The following is a 17,758-nucleotide window of genomic DNA, read 5'->3' as shown; positions in this document are numbered from 1 at the left end:
ACCTGACGTGGCTGGAGGGACTTTGTAGGTGTGGTTAAGTAAAGATCTTGAGATGGGAGATTATCCTGGATTACTTAGTTGGCAGGAGGATCAGAGTAAAAGAAGTGTTGATGTAAGCAGAAGTCAGAGTAATGCTGGTGCTGGGAATGGAGGTTAGCCAGGGTCTGTGGACGGCCACCAAAATCTAAAAGGGAGGAACTGATTCTCCCCTAGAGCCTGCGGAAGGAACACAGCCCTGCCAACATCTTAATGTTAGCCCTGCAAGAACCATTTTTGGACTTCTGACCTCCAGAACTGTAAGATAAAAAATTTGTGTTGTTTTAATCACTAAGTTGTGATAATTTGTTACAGCAGCAATAAGAAACTAATACACTTGCCAAGTCCAACATCAGTGCAGCAGTGAAATATACTCACCAATGATGGGAGAAACCACAAAGCCACAGGACATGACAAAGGCTGGATTTGCTGAGAGGGGTTAAAAATCAGAAATGAAATGGAATCAACACAGCAGTCATTGAACCATATTCCTCAGTTAGACTATCGTGGAACAGTGGGTGAAGGGCCGAGGCTGTGGGAGAGCTGTAAGGAGAGGCTGGCTGTCGTGTTCTCTGGGGAAGAAAGATCTTCTAGCTCAGCGTCACATGGTGGACCACTCTATCGGTCTAAAAAGGTAAGAGTGTCCTTAGAGATTTAGCTGTACCACAGATATGACCACTGGCTTCCTGAGCATGTAATCGTTGACTCTGAATCCTAGTGAGCTTTCAGAGTGACAGGATGGTGTCTCAAAACGTGGCCAGGCAGGCAGCATTGCAAAAGCAGTTATCACAACTGCACAAGTGTCAGATTTGGGCCTAGCTGTATGTGAAGACAAAGTAACCACAGGATTCTCAGGGACAACAGTGGAAAAGAAATGTGAAGGACTGCAAGAAAATTGAAGGATCCACCGCTGAAACATCTCTGTAGGCAAGTTGACCTAAGTAAACCAAAATGAACGGAATTTCATTTTTTTAGCAAAGGGTTATAGATCACCAGGAGTCCACCTACTGGCCTAACCTCTATAGAGATGGGTCTTTGATTTGAACAAAAATTTACATGGAAAATACCAATGTGATGTTGAGCATTGACCATCAATGGCATGGAAATTCCTATCATGGAAGGAGAGTTTGTAGGACTTAAAATTAGAAGCTCCAATTCGATCTGAATATCTTATAATTTATTGCTTGAATACCGAACGCATAAGAGTAGATCATCGTAGGGATTGGCAGGGGTGACTTTTTTCTATCTGTTTCATTCCCAGCCTGTGCCCAATTTGCCCTATCTTTTCATGCACCTGCTCAATCTCTCTTCATTAAAATAAGCACAGCCTTCCTTTGTGTTTGCTGCCACAGCGCTGTAATTCATGACTTAGGCTGTAGCTCTCGGGGTCCCAACCCCGCTTCTGGACTCTTATCCTCACCCTGTGTATGTCACACAAGTATTTAAAGAACTGTGATAAATTCGAGCCAACACATCAAATATAGAAAGAAAAGAGGACTCCAAAGAATGAAGCAGGGAGAGGGAGCACTGAAAAAAAGGCAGAGGGAGAAAAATCCAAGAAAAGCAGCCTCCCAACTGCAGAAGATAGGCAAAACATGTAACATCTCAGTAGAAGGGAGAAATAAAATGTAGGCAGGCAGATTAAAGTGGAAAAGTACCAAAAAAAAAAAAAAAAAAGTAGAGAAAGATAAGCCAAAATGAAATGGGTACAAGTAGAATGGCAATTTTTTTCTCTACAGAGTCTAGGGAAAGAACCCCTTTCCTCTCCTCTAACTCTGTCTGGTAATGCTCTAGGCAATATCTCTTTGGCCTGACTATCCTTTTTATCCTTAAATATGATGAAGAAGATTTCAGGGCAACAGGAGATTCTGAAACACATGATAGGTGGATCTTGTAGTTCTGAGATGAACACATTTACAATGATTTCAAAATAACGGAGAAATATGGATATGAGATTCCAACGTTATCAAACACATTCATGTGTATTCTATGAAAATGGTGAACTCAAGAAAGTTAAAACGATTTTGTTTTTGAGCTCCATGGCTCCATATGTAAACATTTCCAGAATGATCAACTAGCAAGAAAAAGTCTTCCCCAAGTTTTTCTCTCACCCTCTGTTGTAGTTAAGGGCCATTAGTAAACACACACACTCCAAGTAAACAAACACTATCAACACCAAAAAAAGACCCCAGAAAACTTACAACCTGGCTTTTAGTTTTTTTTCTTCTTGTCAGTTAGGGCATTTTCCTCCAACTAGAAAAACCTATTTGAGTTTGAAGTAATAGCAGAACGTTCCCTAAAAAATACAAAGACGTGGCTAAAAGGCTGTTTGAATCCTATTGAAGTCTGTTTACTTCTGCAGGGTCACGGTTAAGCCAGAGACCTGCAGACCCTTGGACAAAATGTGTCCTCAAGCTGGCCAGTCTCACGGGAGGACAGCACAAGTGGTCCCAAGCACAGGGTCTCCAGGTTATTTGCAAGTGACACTGAGAACTTCAGAGACGCTGCAGGCACACCAACTTCACCTCAGGAAACACGATTGGCCATGAGTGTGAAAGTTACTTTTTTCGAGAGCCAAGAAACAGGTGCATGAATATACATGAGGATTCTGGTTGGAGTAAGCAAAATCCTCCCTACTCCACCTTCAGAAGGTGCTTTCAGATAACATCTCCAAGTGAGAGAAGAGCAGATCTAGTGTTTTCAAGGATCTTGGGAGGTGAAGGACCTGAGAGAGGAAGAGCCGGCTGGGTCTAGTAGCATGGATGAAAACTTAAGGTGGATACATGATCATCCTGTCCAAGACATACAGCTGGACAGGAAAGTGCCGGAGCAGCATGCTGGTTTGCTTAACTCCAAGAACAAGGCTGCTGTGTAGACGCTTCTGCCAGGGACGTCATAGCCCAGGGAGGCTTACCGTGGGTGCTGGAAATGAGATGCTGTGAATCAAACATGCCACATCTACTTAGATACTGGTTTTCTGCTTGACAATTTGAGAAAAAAGAAGCTAGTAATTTTACATTAAAATTACCATGGATATTTCATTTAATAATAGACAAACAAACAAACAAACACCCAAAGGTAAAACCAAGACTGCCCACCACAGGCCCCAACTCATGCTGGAATTCAGCCATTTAAGACCTCATCCTCAGTTTCCCCCGAGTCTGCATTCATTTCCTTATACCTGGTTTCCCCCTCTAGGCTGTATGATACCTGAGGGCAAACTCCATGAACACTGTGCATACGGGCACTCAGGAGACACTTGTTGAATTCACTTTATAAACGCCACCAACCATATCACTGAGGTATGCACGTTTATAGACTTTTTAATCCCATTTAATGCTTCACCTTCACTGCATGCATGACCTTCCCTCAGTGTCACCAGGGGCAGGCCTGTTTCCTGGGCTTACTTTACCTTACCAAGAGGTGAAGTGAAACACGCAGCTGACATACCTACGGAAAATGAAGCCACTGTCACATTCATGGGGGGCAGAGGAATATTTCTTTTCAGGTGTTTGTTTCTGCACCCTCATCATTGAAGCCCTTGGCCCCATTTAATAGCACTTACAGAAACTTCCATGCAATGAATTCCTTTACATGTATTTAGTCCCAAGGAAATCTGAAGGATGCTTTTTCCTGTATTATACTATAAGAGAGAGCACTATATTATGTTTTGTTCTGACATAACTGCTGGAAAGGTCAAAGGCACCTTTCTAATCAATAATAGTAATAATAATAACATTATTGTGCAGCTTTGGTTCTTTCAGCCTAGTTTTAGCGATCCAGGGGTTAGTGTGGAGCAAACATATAAGAATAGCAGCTACCATTCATATAAAACTCATTCTTGGTTGACACTACATGTTTTACATTTGTGAATGATGGATCTTGGGCGTGAGTGGCACCATTTTGCACACAATAAGCACAAAATAGCCATCAGCCTTTCCCTTACAAGAAACCTAGTGGTTTCTGAGAAATAGAAACTCCTCTTCTTCTGCATGGGTGCAACCTTCCAGTTGGTTGCATCCGCCAGCCTTATCTTCCATTCCAGCACCAACCCGCTCCCTGATTACATCAGCCTTCCCTACAGTCTATGTAAGCTCTCCTACCCGCAGGCCTAGTGATGCCTTGCATTTTGAGTGCAGCCCAGCAAATTTTCTTCCTAATAAAACTTCATGGGTACCCGGCATTTTGGCTCACTTTCTTTCGTTATGGTGCCAAAACCCAGGAAGGGTCCTGGTCAGGACCTTCAGATGATCTCCTTTCTTGGGTTAATTGGCCCTCCTGGCTGCCCTTCCTGGATCTGCTGAACTGGTTGCCTCTGTGACTCTCTCCTTTTGCTGTTTCAGAACAACACATCCAACATGGGCCTCAATTCAGGGTGAGTCTGTGGGTCTGTCCTACTTCCATGGGTTCCCCTAACTACACTCTACAACTACTGTCTACTTGCTACGGAGCTCAGGCACCTGGCCAGGGGAATCCCTCTCATGCCCACTAACTATTGGAGGATGTTCCTCTAGCTGGTTGGTGGCTTCTCTCTCAAAAATGAGGTGCACACCAATGAGGATGCTTCTTGGAGTTATCCTTCTTCTACTGGGACTGATCACCTCGTTTCTCACCCTCTAAATGGGATCCTCACAATCCAAACCTCCACATTCTGCACCTCTGGGATGTCTCCTGGCCAATTTATCTCTTGGCCTCCAGGAAGACATTAAACTTAAACATCTCATTTTCTACTGTAATCTCTACATCATCTGGGCTCTCTCCTGGCCAACCTCTTGGCTTCCAGGGAGATATTAAACCCGAACACCTCATTTTCTACTGCAGTCAGGTTTGGCCTAAATACAATCTAGAAAATGGATCCCAGTGGCCACAAGATGGCGCTCTTGATTTAGATACTTTTAGAGATTTAGACAACTTTTGTCACTGAAACAGCAAAGTCGGAGAGATTCCTTATGTTCAAGCCTTCTTCTATCTTCCATTGCGTCCTTCTCTCTATCAAAACTGTTCTACATCTCAAATTCTCCTAGCTAAATCCTGATCTCCCCTTCTGGACTCAGATCAAACTTTTGATCTGTCAGACCATTCTGCTCCCTGACCACCTCCTTATGCTCCAGATCCTTCACCAGCCCCTCCACTTTTTCCCTCTCTTCCCCACACCTGGTATCAAGATGCTCATCCTCAGCCACCCAACCCCTCTCCTTCTTCCCCTTCATCAGATGACAACCCCACCTCAGCTCTGGCTCCTTTATACTCCCTCCATGGAGTGGCTGGGATGGATGGAATTGTCCAGGTCCATATCCCCTTTTCTCTTTCTGATCTCACCCAAATCAAAAAATGACTGGGATCTTAACAGTCCAACCCAGATACACATCTTAAGGAATTCAGATATCTCACCCAGTCTTATGATCTCACCTGGCACAATATTTTTATGATTCTCACTACTACTTTGTCCACTGAAGACAGGCAGCAGGTCTGGATAACAGCCCAACAACAGGCAGACAGATGAGGTACATGTTCAAAATAATAGGCAGCCTGTGGGAGCCATTGCTGTCCCTTGCACTGACCCAAAGTGGGACTACTAGGCTGGCCACGGGGATCGGGATCTCTGGGAAAACATGATCACACACTTTATTTATGGCCTCCAAAAGGCTACTCACAAGTCAGTCAATTATGACAAGCCTAAAGAAATCACACAGAGATCCACCGAAAATCCCAGTGAGTTCCTAACCCACCTCTCTGAGGCTTTACATAAATACACACATATAAACCCAAACTCCCCTGCAGGCATGGCCCTCTTACACTCTCATTTTATTACCCAATGAGACCTCCTCAAGGCAGCTTTCAAGGTTTTTAACAATAGGGAGGAGAAGGAGAAGAAAGATCGATACAAAAGAGGTCAGGCCAAATACCAGCTCCTGGCTAATGCAATCAATGGCTTACATACTCCAAAGCCAGCTGCCTCCAGGGGAATGCCGCCTGGGAACTGCTTCAAATTTGGTCAGCTGGGCCACTGAGTATTGGCCTGTCTTAACCCCAGGCCCCCTCCCAGGCCCTGTCCTCACTGCAAACAGCCAGGTCACAAGGGGGGTTGACTGTTCCACTCACCTGAGAGGGAGTGACCCAGTCCCCAACCCACAGCCTTTGGCATCATGGCCATCCTTGCCAGAACTACTCGGCTTTGCCCAGGAGGAGGACTGATGAGGCCCAGGGCTTTTGATCACATGGAGATCAGCATGTGTGACCCCAGGATAACTCTCCTCGTAGCAGGTAAGCCAATCACTTTTGTCATCTATACAAGGGCCACTTACTCTACCCTTCCTGAATATGCAGGACTAACAACCCCATCCTCTATCACAATATAAGGGTTATTGGAACAGAATACCACCCATGGATCACACAACCTCTTTCCTGCACCCTACATCACACCCAATTCACACATACATTTTTAATAAGACCTCAGTGCCCAACCCCCTTACAAGGATGGGATATTCTTTTCAAGTTCAAAGCTACCCTTACCCTAAACACTTTAACTCCAGCTACAATACTCCTGTTACAGGCCACCCCAGACCTGGCCCCTGAGGCTTCCACCTTCCCCTTCCCCTCTGACAAGGTTAATCATGTAGTATGGGACACTTCTTCTCCCTTCACTGCTAACCCCTCTTTGTTCCCTAATGCCCCACAATACCCCATCACTAACAAACACCTAATAGGCTTAAAACCTGTCATACACAAACTTCTCTCTTCTCATCTCTTACAGCCTACCCACTCGCCTTTTAATACACCCATCCTTCTGTTTGTAAAGCCTAATGGCTCATACCATTTAGTTCAAGACCTCAGGGCCATTAATGCAGCTGTCTTACCCATAACCCCAAGTGTTTCTACCCAATACTCTTCTATCCACAGTCCCAACAACAATCTGTTTCTTCTCTGTACTTGACCTCAAAGATGCCTTTTTTTCTATCCCCTTACACCCTTCCTGTCAAAACCTGTTCACCTTCATTTGGACTGATCCTGATACAGGTCGTTTCCAACAACTCACCTGGACAGTTTTGCTCTAGGGATTTCAGGGTAGCCCCCAGTTCTTTGGCCAGGCCTTAGCTCAAGACTTATCTGAACTTCCTCCAACTTCTAGCACTTTAATACAATGTGTGGATGACCTCCTCCTTTGTAGCCCCTCCTATGAGGATTCACAGGCCCACACTGTTACTCTCCTTAATTTCCTGGCCTCCAGGAGATATCAAGTGTCCCCTAGCAAGGCCCAAATTTCTTCTTCAATTACCTATTTGGGAGTAGTCTAATTTCTGAACTTTCTTAACACAAAGGGCAAAATCCTTTCTTTCTTGGGGCTTGCAAGGTATCTTTGCCCATGGATTCCTAACTTTGGTGTGCTAGCAAAACTACTTTATGAGGCAGCCAAAGGGGGTCCTGCCATTCCCTTAGATCCCACAAAGCTCATTCATTCTCTCTTCCAGTGACTAAAAGCTGCTCTCCTCACAGCCCCAGCTCTACCCCTCCCAAACCTATCTCATCCTTTTATCCTATACATCACTGAAACCCAAGGATTGGTGGTCAGGGTTTTGGCACAAGAGGTAGGAGATATTTTCTCCCCAGTTGCATATCTCTCTAAACAACTAGACACCACAGCCTGAGGCTGGGCTCCCTGTTTATGGGCCTTGGTGGCAGCCACCCTTTTAACACAAGAAAGCTCTAAACTAACTTCGGGACAAGAAACAGTCATTTGTTTCCCTCATCATCTTCAAGGCCTTCTCGCCCATAAGGCCATGCCAATTCTCTCCCCTTTCTGCTACAACTTATCCACCTTACTTTCATTGAAAATTCCCAGTTCTCCTTTAAACCTTGCCCTCCCTTAAATCCAGCCACTCTCATGACCCTTGGAACATAATTGCATGAAGGCTTTAGACCTCTTTCTCAATCCCTTTCCACACATCTCCATGCATCCCATTATGCAGCCCCAACATACATGGTTCATAGATGGGAGTGTCACCTCCATGCCCGCCCCCCCAGGCAGGTTATGCCATAGTAAATCTAACACAAACTATCAAGGCTGCCCCCTCACAAACCCACTGGCCTCAGCCCCTTCAAACTTATGTACAGTAGACCCTTCACCCTCACACCTCTCCCTTCCAGCTCATTGCCTTTAGGCCAGTGTCTCCCTGCTCTCACTCATTAGGGATCTTCTTCAGGAACAGGCCAACCTTCCATTACCTCATCTTTTCCCCACCACCCCTTCAGACTTTAAACTGAGCCTGGGACAGCAAGTGTATATTAAAACCTGAATCCCAAAGCCCCTCTCACCATGTTGGGAAGGGACTTATACAGAACTTCTCACCACCCCAACGACAGTAAAAGTACTAGAGAAGGCCCCTTGTATCACTTATCCTTGGTAAAACTAGCACCTGAGACTTTACCCAAAGAATCTTTTAACACCAAGCCAGAGGGTTCCCTCTGCTCAACACCCAAACCAATATCTCATCAACTTTGTCCATTTTAGGACCCACAAAATTGAAAACCTCCAGGACCACCACTCTTCCCCCAATCCCAGAAAAAGGATGATCTTTCCCCTGGTCATTATCTCCTCACTCTTGCAGGCCCACTTCATGTCCTTCACAAAGGAGCTGCTCCAAGACTGGTCCCAACCTGCCACCTCCAAGTGTTGAAGACATCCTTGACTAGGTAACTGAATTAGCCTGGCAGGGCACCCTCTGCAGTTACACCCCCAATGACATTACCCTCTACTCCTTTTTCCTACTAGGCACCCTCTCAACCTCTCAGCCCCTGAACACTCGCGTTTTCTCTTCCTCTTGCTTCTTTTCCTAACAGAGACATGTGCCACACCCTGTTCACAATGTATAACCAAGGTCTTGGTGGGCGAAAGGACACTTTCCTACCTCCGGGGTCTGCCACCCAGAATCCTTGGGGGAGCCCTACAGGACACATTCACATCCATGACATATGTTCCCAGACAACGGCCACATCATGTTCTTATGGGGGTAAAAACTACTGGATAGCTCTTTCCAAAGGGGATTCTGCTGGAGTCCAGTGCCCCTCCCCGACAAAAACACTTCTGGTTCACCCAAACCACTCAAGTAGGCTACAGCGATAGGCAAGGACTTCAGGACAAGACACGTCAGACCCCTGACCATGATGGGACTTATCCTTCTTCTTGGTCCCTGCCTCTTTTGTTGTTTCTCTAGTTTCTTATAGGAACATAGGCAGGCCTTCACCAACCAAAAGGTCACTGGATTCTTCATGCGAGGAGGATATCAGCCCCTCAGAATCAGCGACCTTCCCAGGAAGAATGCAGCCTCCCCACATGAAACCAATACCCCATCACCTAATTGTTTCACCTGCCAACATAAATCTTTTATTTTTTCATATCTTCGCCCATCTCCAGCAGGAAGCAGCTTCAGAAGAAGGAGACCTTCACCCCTTTTCCCTTCTCCCAATACTTAAAAAGTGGGAATGATGGATCTTGGATGTGACCGGTGCCATTTTACACACACTGAGCACAAAATTGTCAGCAGCCTTTCCCTTAGGAGAAACCTTGTGGTTTCTGAGAAATAGAAACTCCTCTACTTCCGCATGGGTGAACCCATCCACGTGATGGCATCTGCCAGCCTTATCTTCCACCCCAGCACCAAACCCCTCCCTGATAATGTCAGCCTTCCCTGCAGCCTATATAAGCTCTCCCACCCCAGACCTGGTGCTACCCCCCAATTCTGAGCGCAGCCCGGCAGATTTTCTTCCTTTAATAAAGCTTGATCAGTACCCAGCTTTTTAGCTCACTTTCTTTCAGTGAACCTATTTAATTCCCACAACAACCCAATTAGGAGGTGTTATTATTATTATTAGTAGTATTCACACCCCATTACGTAGATGGGGAAACTGATATTCACAGAGGTTACAGGTACTTTTCCTAGGTATTTAGGGCTTGCCATGTAATGAGCTGTATATAAATAGTGTTAGCAATTATTCTGATACGTTTGGAGTTTTTATATAGCAAGAATCCTCATGCTTTCTGGGAACAGACCCACCCAGTCATATTAATAATGCGATTAGGGAACTCAGGCACAGAAGGGCTAATCTGTCCAAGCTCACAAAGCCAGAGAGAGTGGCCTGCATCTGGCCTCTATGAGACTATTGATATTCCCTTATCTGCAGTTTGGGATGGTGTTTGCAGGTTCAGCAGTTAGTGCTTCTTGAGGAAAAGATTGGAAAAAGGAAGGCTGGTGATGATGGTGGATCTCATTACATTTACTCGTCTGCTGGAATGCAGACAGCAGTGTCCACGTGCCTCTAGTCAGGGCCATCCTGGAAGACTTTACCACTGACCCTTGAATGTGGATTGATTTCTTTCCCAGCTTTTTGGACAGGGCTGCTTGTTTTGCTGCCAAAAGGAGGACAAAGGCTTTTTAGGGACAATGCATTCCTCATCCTCTCTTTCCCAAGAGTAACATCAGAGGGACTTCAAGTAATCTGGTGCCTTTGAGCCACTGTTTTTTGATTGATATCATAGGCTATGGGGGAACTTCTAATTGGAATTCAAAGGATACCCAAGGGCACATAAGATAAATCTTTGCATGTTACTTTTCTTTTTTGTAGGGATCACATTTTCAGTGTGGTACATTTACACGGCTGCCACTGCCCTGCAGTAGAAACATGTCCCAGGCAGTCACCAAAAACCCTATATTTCCTCAAACAGCAATTTTTAAAAGCACTTCTTCCTCTGTAAAGCATATCAAATGCTGGTTTTTGGTTTTTATGAAGATGATAGCTAATTGCATTTTGGTCTATTCTGTGACATTTCTCATCACAGCTGAGTCTCCCTTGCTTACTTTAATTACCCATGAATAAGCAAAGGTCATTTCATTTCAATCACATTTATTAATCACCCACATTTTCTCCTCATTAACATTTTCTCTATTTACATGAAGAGGAGCTCCTGAGTAATTCTGTGGAAGCTATTAAGATGTTAATGTCAAGTCTGCCTGCAGTAAAGTACTCAATGAAGGCAATAGATGTGTTTTTTTTTTCTCCGCCCCTCCTAAATTGTGTTTGTTTTCATTTGGTGAGTATTAATGACCAAGGCCAGGAATAATTCTCGAGCTAATGGGGCACAGATTACTGGTTACCATTGGGAAATTAATCTTTTTTCCTTTTGGAGAGGCTACCACCAAGAGATGCTGTCCTGTTAAGCCAAACAGGTTTTTTTTGGGGGTGATTCTGTAAGTCCTCAGTACCTGGGTCATCCAATCAGCATTAACCCTTTGAAGGATACAAATGTTGTGTTTACATCTTTAAAATACTAAATATGTTTCTTTAATATGCAGTGATACTGAAAGGTATCAATGAAAAAGAATTGACATTCTGGATGACCTATGTGACATATAGTTGCCCTGGAGATACAAACACACACACAGGTGCATGCACATCCAGCCACTCACCCACACACACATGCACACGCTGTGGCAGGAACTTCTCAGATGACTCTGATGATCCCTGTCTTTTGATATTGCAAAAGAAAAGTTGCACCAGACACTTATTAAAAATCGCAGGGAAGACTTTATGCAAGACTATTGCAATAAAGGTCAAGACTATTGCAATAGGGGAGAGAAACTGAACCCAGCTCTGCTAAAAAAAAAAGGTGGGAGGTATTTTTAGTGCTGGGGTGAGCTAGTGAAAAATATTGGAGGATGTTGGAGGGGTGGTTGGTCAGTGTGATGAGGCCACCTGTGTTTGCTAATTAGCGGGTGTTAAGCTCCAACCCGCCCACAGAAATCAGGACAGAGCACGCTATCTCCCCTGAAGATTACATTTCAAAGGTATGGCTCCCAGGTCCCTGAAAAACACATTCCTTGGTCATAAAACTGGTAAGAGGCTAGGAGAAGATTTATATCTGAAAGGGGCAGACCAAGAATTTGCAATGACAATTTCCCAAAGTAGATGCTATAAAGAAAAGAAAGGTCCAAAGTTGCTATGGCCAGAATGTTTGTGCCCCACCCCACTCATGTTGAAACTTAATTTCCAATGCAACTGTGTTAAGTGGTGGGACTTTTTGGGAGGTAAGAACTCATGAGAGTGGAGCCCTTATGAATGGGATTGGTGCCCTTGTAGTAGAGACATGAGGGAGCTTGTTTTCCCTTCTGCCATGGGAAGAAACAGCTAGAAGGTGCCGTCTATGAAGCAGAATGCTCTTACCAGGCACTCAACCTGCCATGCCTTGATCTTGGACTTCCAGCCATCAGAACTGTGAGCAGTAAATTACTGTTGTTTATTAATTGCACAGTCTCGGGTATTTTGTTACGGCAGGCAGAACAGAGGAAGACAGGAGTCCATAGTCAGGAGGAACCCATCCACCATCTACTCAAGCTGAAGGTACCATTAAGGCCTTTTTGGTCAGTATTTATACCCTTTCATAACCTCTTCCTCTTGTGTGTTTCCCAACCTAGTAACCTGCTTGTAACTAACAATATGGCAGATGTGGGTAATGGACGTGAAGAACATTGAAACTTTTTGGACAAACACAGTTGACATTTTTATAATTTCAGGGCAGAAAATGAATTTTTAAAACCATACACGAAATACAAAACTCACAAACAAAACCTTGGTAAATATGTTTATATCAAAATCTAAAATTTCTTCTTGACATAAGTTACCATAAATTTAAAAGTTAAAGGCACATTACTATTTATATATTGCTGTCTATCTATCTATTATCTGACTATATCAGAGCATGAGATTATTGCTCAGAATATAACCAAGAAATGAATTGGAAAAAAGACAAAGAGATCAAAGGAAAAATGAATGAAGGCTTTGAATGAAAAAAATCACCAAAGTATGTAAATTAGCACTAACAGTGATATGGAATAGCAATTACAACTTGAAAAGATGCTCAAGATCAGTAGTATTTGGTAAAATGCAAATTGAAATAAAAATAAGATACATTTTCACATCCATCTGATTGGCAAAATTTCTGAATCTGATAATACTGTGTTGGCAGGGGCAGTATGTGTGAGCAGTTTGCAAGTGTCTAGTAAAGTGGCAAATGTGTCTCCTCTGTGTCAATCCTAGTATATACACTAGAGGAACTGAAGTGCACAAACATACATCCCGGGGAGGGAGTATCTGAGCAGTGGGTGGCATTTCACAGCAGACGGGGTCCAGCATGTTTACCCTCATGGTGCCTGGCTTATGCATCCAATAAAGGATTGATCTTGTTCTGGAATCATTTGCTGATAACGTGTCACAAAAAGGTCAACTCGAAGTTTGGATCAGGGCCCACAGTGGACATACGTCAGACACCAAAGTGATCGGGGGGCATTCAAGGGCACATTTTCAAAGTTAATGGTCATTAAAAGATTTTGAAATCCTTCTTCAGGAGTATATATAAAAGGTTCAGGAATCAGAACATTTATGAAAAGCTTTGTCTTTGTCTTACAGTATTTAAAATGAAACCTCTAAAGGAAAAGGACTTTCTCACTCAAAGCACTGACTTTATCAGTAGCTGTGGGCCTTTCTCCACAGCAGGCCAACCTTCCCATTTCCGTGCCTGTGCTCTTGCTGATATGCAAATTCATGCCACGAGGAAACTTTGCAATAGGTGGTGGGTGGCCAACTACTAACTTTCCAGTGTGTCTATGTGGAGGGAAGGTATTTATGCAGAAAAAAATCTTTGAAAGGTAACTGCAAAACCGCCTGCTTTGCTCCTCAATGAATCTTTCATAAATACTTGATACAGAAGTAGATGGTTAGGGTACTTGCAGAATGAAGTTCTCAATCGTCCTCTCTCCAAAGTTGTTTTTTTATCCGTCCCCTCCCCAGTATGCCATCGATACAGCTATGCAAACCCAAAAAGCCAACTTTCTGAGGATGAAAGACAGCTGATTTCAGTTGAGGTGACAGGTTATCTGCTGACACCTACAGCACATCAGTTATAGACACAGAGATGGCATCTTTCCTTCTTCTGGGACAATGCGGTTTTATGTATGTGACTGTGGCATCATTAATAATAGGTCCGGGTTTGAACAATAAATTATGTGGTTTATCCATTAGAAATTAACAACAGCCATACCAGCTAACATTCATTAACTATTTTCTCTTTGCCAAGTACTTTTGCTAAGCAATGAACTCATTTAATCTTTTATAATCCTATTAAGTGAAATTTTATGGATAAAGAATGTGAGACAGGCACGTGAAGAGTGTGTTCAAAGTCACTGGACTATTACGCACATATGAGGAAAGCACGTTTGTGACGTATGTCACAGAACAGGGACTTCCCATTATTTTCCAAGTAACTGTTGTCTCTGCTTTGATAGTAATCTTTTAAGAAATTGGTATTGTTCTAAGGTTCCTTTTACTGTTTTCATAAATGCAGTTTTGGTGCATGTGAATGAAAACAGTTTAAATGAGTTTAAAATATGCCTGGAAATGTACCACAGTCTTGGGTCCCTTATGAGTCCAAAATAGCCCCACAGCAGAAGCCAAGACCTTTGGAAGAGATGTCTTGGAATCATGACTGTGATTTAATTCCACAGCATTGAGTCCAGGATCATGTGTGGACCGGGCAGTGCTTGCCTGGGGAATCTGAGGGTGATAAATGCAGGCTTTGTGCATGCTGGAGGAGCGTGTGTTCCATACCCTACCCTGTCATCATGTATGTTATTTGATCCTAAGATTGATGAAGTGCTGTTAGCCTGGGCGAGATGCTACAAAATATGTTTCCAGACTTCCTGCAGGATTTCTTCAGCTCCAGATACATGAAGGAAGACCAGGGAGTCCTCCCTTCTCAGTGCTATCTACCATGGCTACACCCTGGCCAGACCCCCTCCCCCACACCTACTTCCATCCCCCCTCTCCATCTGGACTTGGACATCCCGGCACTTTACTGTGCTGATTGTGCCCCACTTAATTTCATTGGAATTAATTGGGGAGACATGAGACAAGATATATATGATATCTAACAGTCCACACGATCAATTCTATTTACTTAAGCCAAATAAGCACAGAAGAAGAATTTCATACAGCTGGCCCTTCATATCCATGGGCTCCACATTCATGATCAAACAACCACAGATCAAAATATTTGAAAAGAAAATTGTGTCTGTGCTGAACTTGTACAGACTTGTTTTTTCTTGTCAGTATTCCCTAAACAATGCAGTATAACAGCTATGTACATAGCATTTACATTGTATTAGGTATTATAAGTAGTCCTGAGATGATTTAATGTATATGGGAAGATGTGTGTATGTTAAATGTAAATACTTTGTCATTTTATGTCAGATACTTGAACACCCACAGATTTTGGTATCCACGGGAGGTTCTGGAACCAATCTCCCCCAAGCACCAAGGGACAACTGTACTATATTTTAGAAATTTGAATTATTTATATTTTCCAATATTTAAAATTGATGTTAGCTTGAATATTATTCTAACTCTATTTACTCTGACAGTAGAAGGTATAAAGTAAACATGTAGACATTTATTTTATAAGGTGATGTTAGCATTAATCATCTAATATATATATGTATATATATATACTCAGAAAATTCAAAATTTGCTTTTGAAGTGAATACAGAATGAACATGACAGATCATTATAAAATCATTTAATAATCCAAGATAATTATAAAACTCTTTTCCCAGGTACTATATAAACAAAAGTATCGTATTATGATAGCTGGTTGCCATAGCTACCTGATTTTAAATATGCTTTTAAATGACTTGTATTTAAATATCCTTGGAAAGTTATACAAGAGACAGTTTTCACACTTAATGAAGATCGTGACTAATTAGAGCTGATAGAATTGGGACCACAAACTCTAATTTGGGGCATATGTTGTGTTTTAAAGTAAATATTTATTTCGTATCTGTGAAAACAAGACCATATTTGCTAATGAAGCTCGTAGTTTCTGGGCAGACCAGGATGGTCATCTGTCTATCACCACTTACTTTAAGTGGGTCAAAGGAACAGCATAACAGTGCTGAGAAAGTCCCTCAGAGGTGGGTTTAGTGACAAAAAGGAACTCATGAAACATTTGGGATCTTTATTTATGTCTTTCTGCATCTACACCTACCTCTGTATCTATTTCTAAAACTGTATTTTTCTTTATCTATGGCTATGACATGAACTTCAACTACATCTACACCTGCACCCACACTATCTTATCTTAGTGTGTGCAGACTGCTGTAACAAAATTCCATAGATTGGGTGGCTTATAAACATCAGAAAATTTTCTTTCACAGTTGTGGAGGCTGGAAGTCCAAAATCCAGGCATGGTGGATTTGATGTCTGGTGAGGACCTGCTTCCTGGTTCATAGACGGTGCCTTCTTTCTATGTCCTCACGTGGTGGAAGGGGTGAGAGAAATCCCACCCATGAGGGCTCCACCCTCATGACCTCATCACCTCCCAAAGGCCCCAGCTCCGAACACCATCACATAGTGGGTCAGTGTTTCAACAGATGAATTTAGGGGGACACATTCAGACTGCCGCATATACCTGTATCTAAAGCTATGTCTGTAAGTACATCTATATCCACATCTGCACCTGCACCTGCACCCACACCTGTATCTGTGTCTGTGTCTATGCCTACAGCTGCTACTGTAACTACATCTGCATGCCTACCTACAACCCTATCTTTACCTTCCTCTACACTTGTGCCATGCATATCTAAGTCTACACTTCTATGTCCTCACCTGTGTCCTGGATGAACTTGTGTTGAAGGTGTGAGGTTGGCCTAAGGGGTTATAGCCAATGCAAACTGATGGGTCAACATCAAGGCTCCCCAAACCCATCTGCCCCACCCTCCTCCCCCTGACTTCCTGACCTGCCGTCATTTTCAAGGGCCTCATTTCATGCCACCAATGAAATTAAGGATCCCTATCCAGTCTCCCTTAGAGAGAGCAGTAATTCTCGCCTCTCAACTGTCAGCCTCACCATCATCTCTGGATCCACGTCTCTGCCTAAGTTAATGTGCAGAATCAACCCACTCCTCACTGTTCTGAATTTCTCCGTTGGAGAATAGGATCTAGGCTTTCCCTTTACATAGCCATATGACCATTAAAATCTTTGTTTTCCCAATATAGAAACTCAATCTTCCTCCAAACGTGAGACCTACCTCTCATGCTAGGATGAAGAAAACTGCTGACAGCTGTGTGTGCACTTCTATTAAGCCTCCAGGAATATTGGAGTCTGGCCTCAGAGAAAGAAGCATAGAATATTGTCCCATTGCCCCCAGTAAAACCCATAATAAAAGTGCTCTTTACATGCAGTGCGCCCTCAGGACGCATCCTGGATGCAGTCCAGCAGGGCTTTCATTAACAGAAAGTGAGCTGGGTTGGTTGGAAAAGATACAGCCTGCTGCAGCCCTGCCCACAGCTCCTGCAGGCTGCACCTGCCCAAGCTGTGAACTGACCCACTGGCCCTGCCCTGGGCCAGCTGCTCATCTCCACCTCTGGCCCTTGCATCCCTCAACCCTCTTTCCAACCTGGGCTGAACAACCTGACACGAATCTTTTGATTTTCTCTCTCACCTCTGCTTTACTCTGGTCTCTCATCTCCATGCCTGGGACCTCAGTTCGGGCCCTGACCCCGATTTTGATTGCGTCTAAAACAGTATCTTCATCCTAGCTTTTTCCTGAACAAAATCCTCCCACCCATTCTTCTTCATGAGTAGATTCAGAGCTCTCAGTGGGGCCAGTTTTTCTTC

Source organism: Cynocephalus volans, chromosome Y (assembly GCF_027409185.1).
Source record: "Cynocephalus volans isolate mCynVol1 chromosome Y, mCynVol1.pri, whole genome shotgun sequence".
NCBI lineage: Eukaryota > Metazoa > Chordata > Mammalia > Dermoptera > Cynocephalidae > Cynocephalus > Cynocephalus volans.
This window is presented reverse-complemented; position numbering follows the sequence as displayed.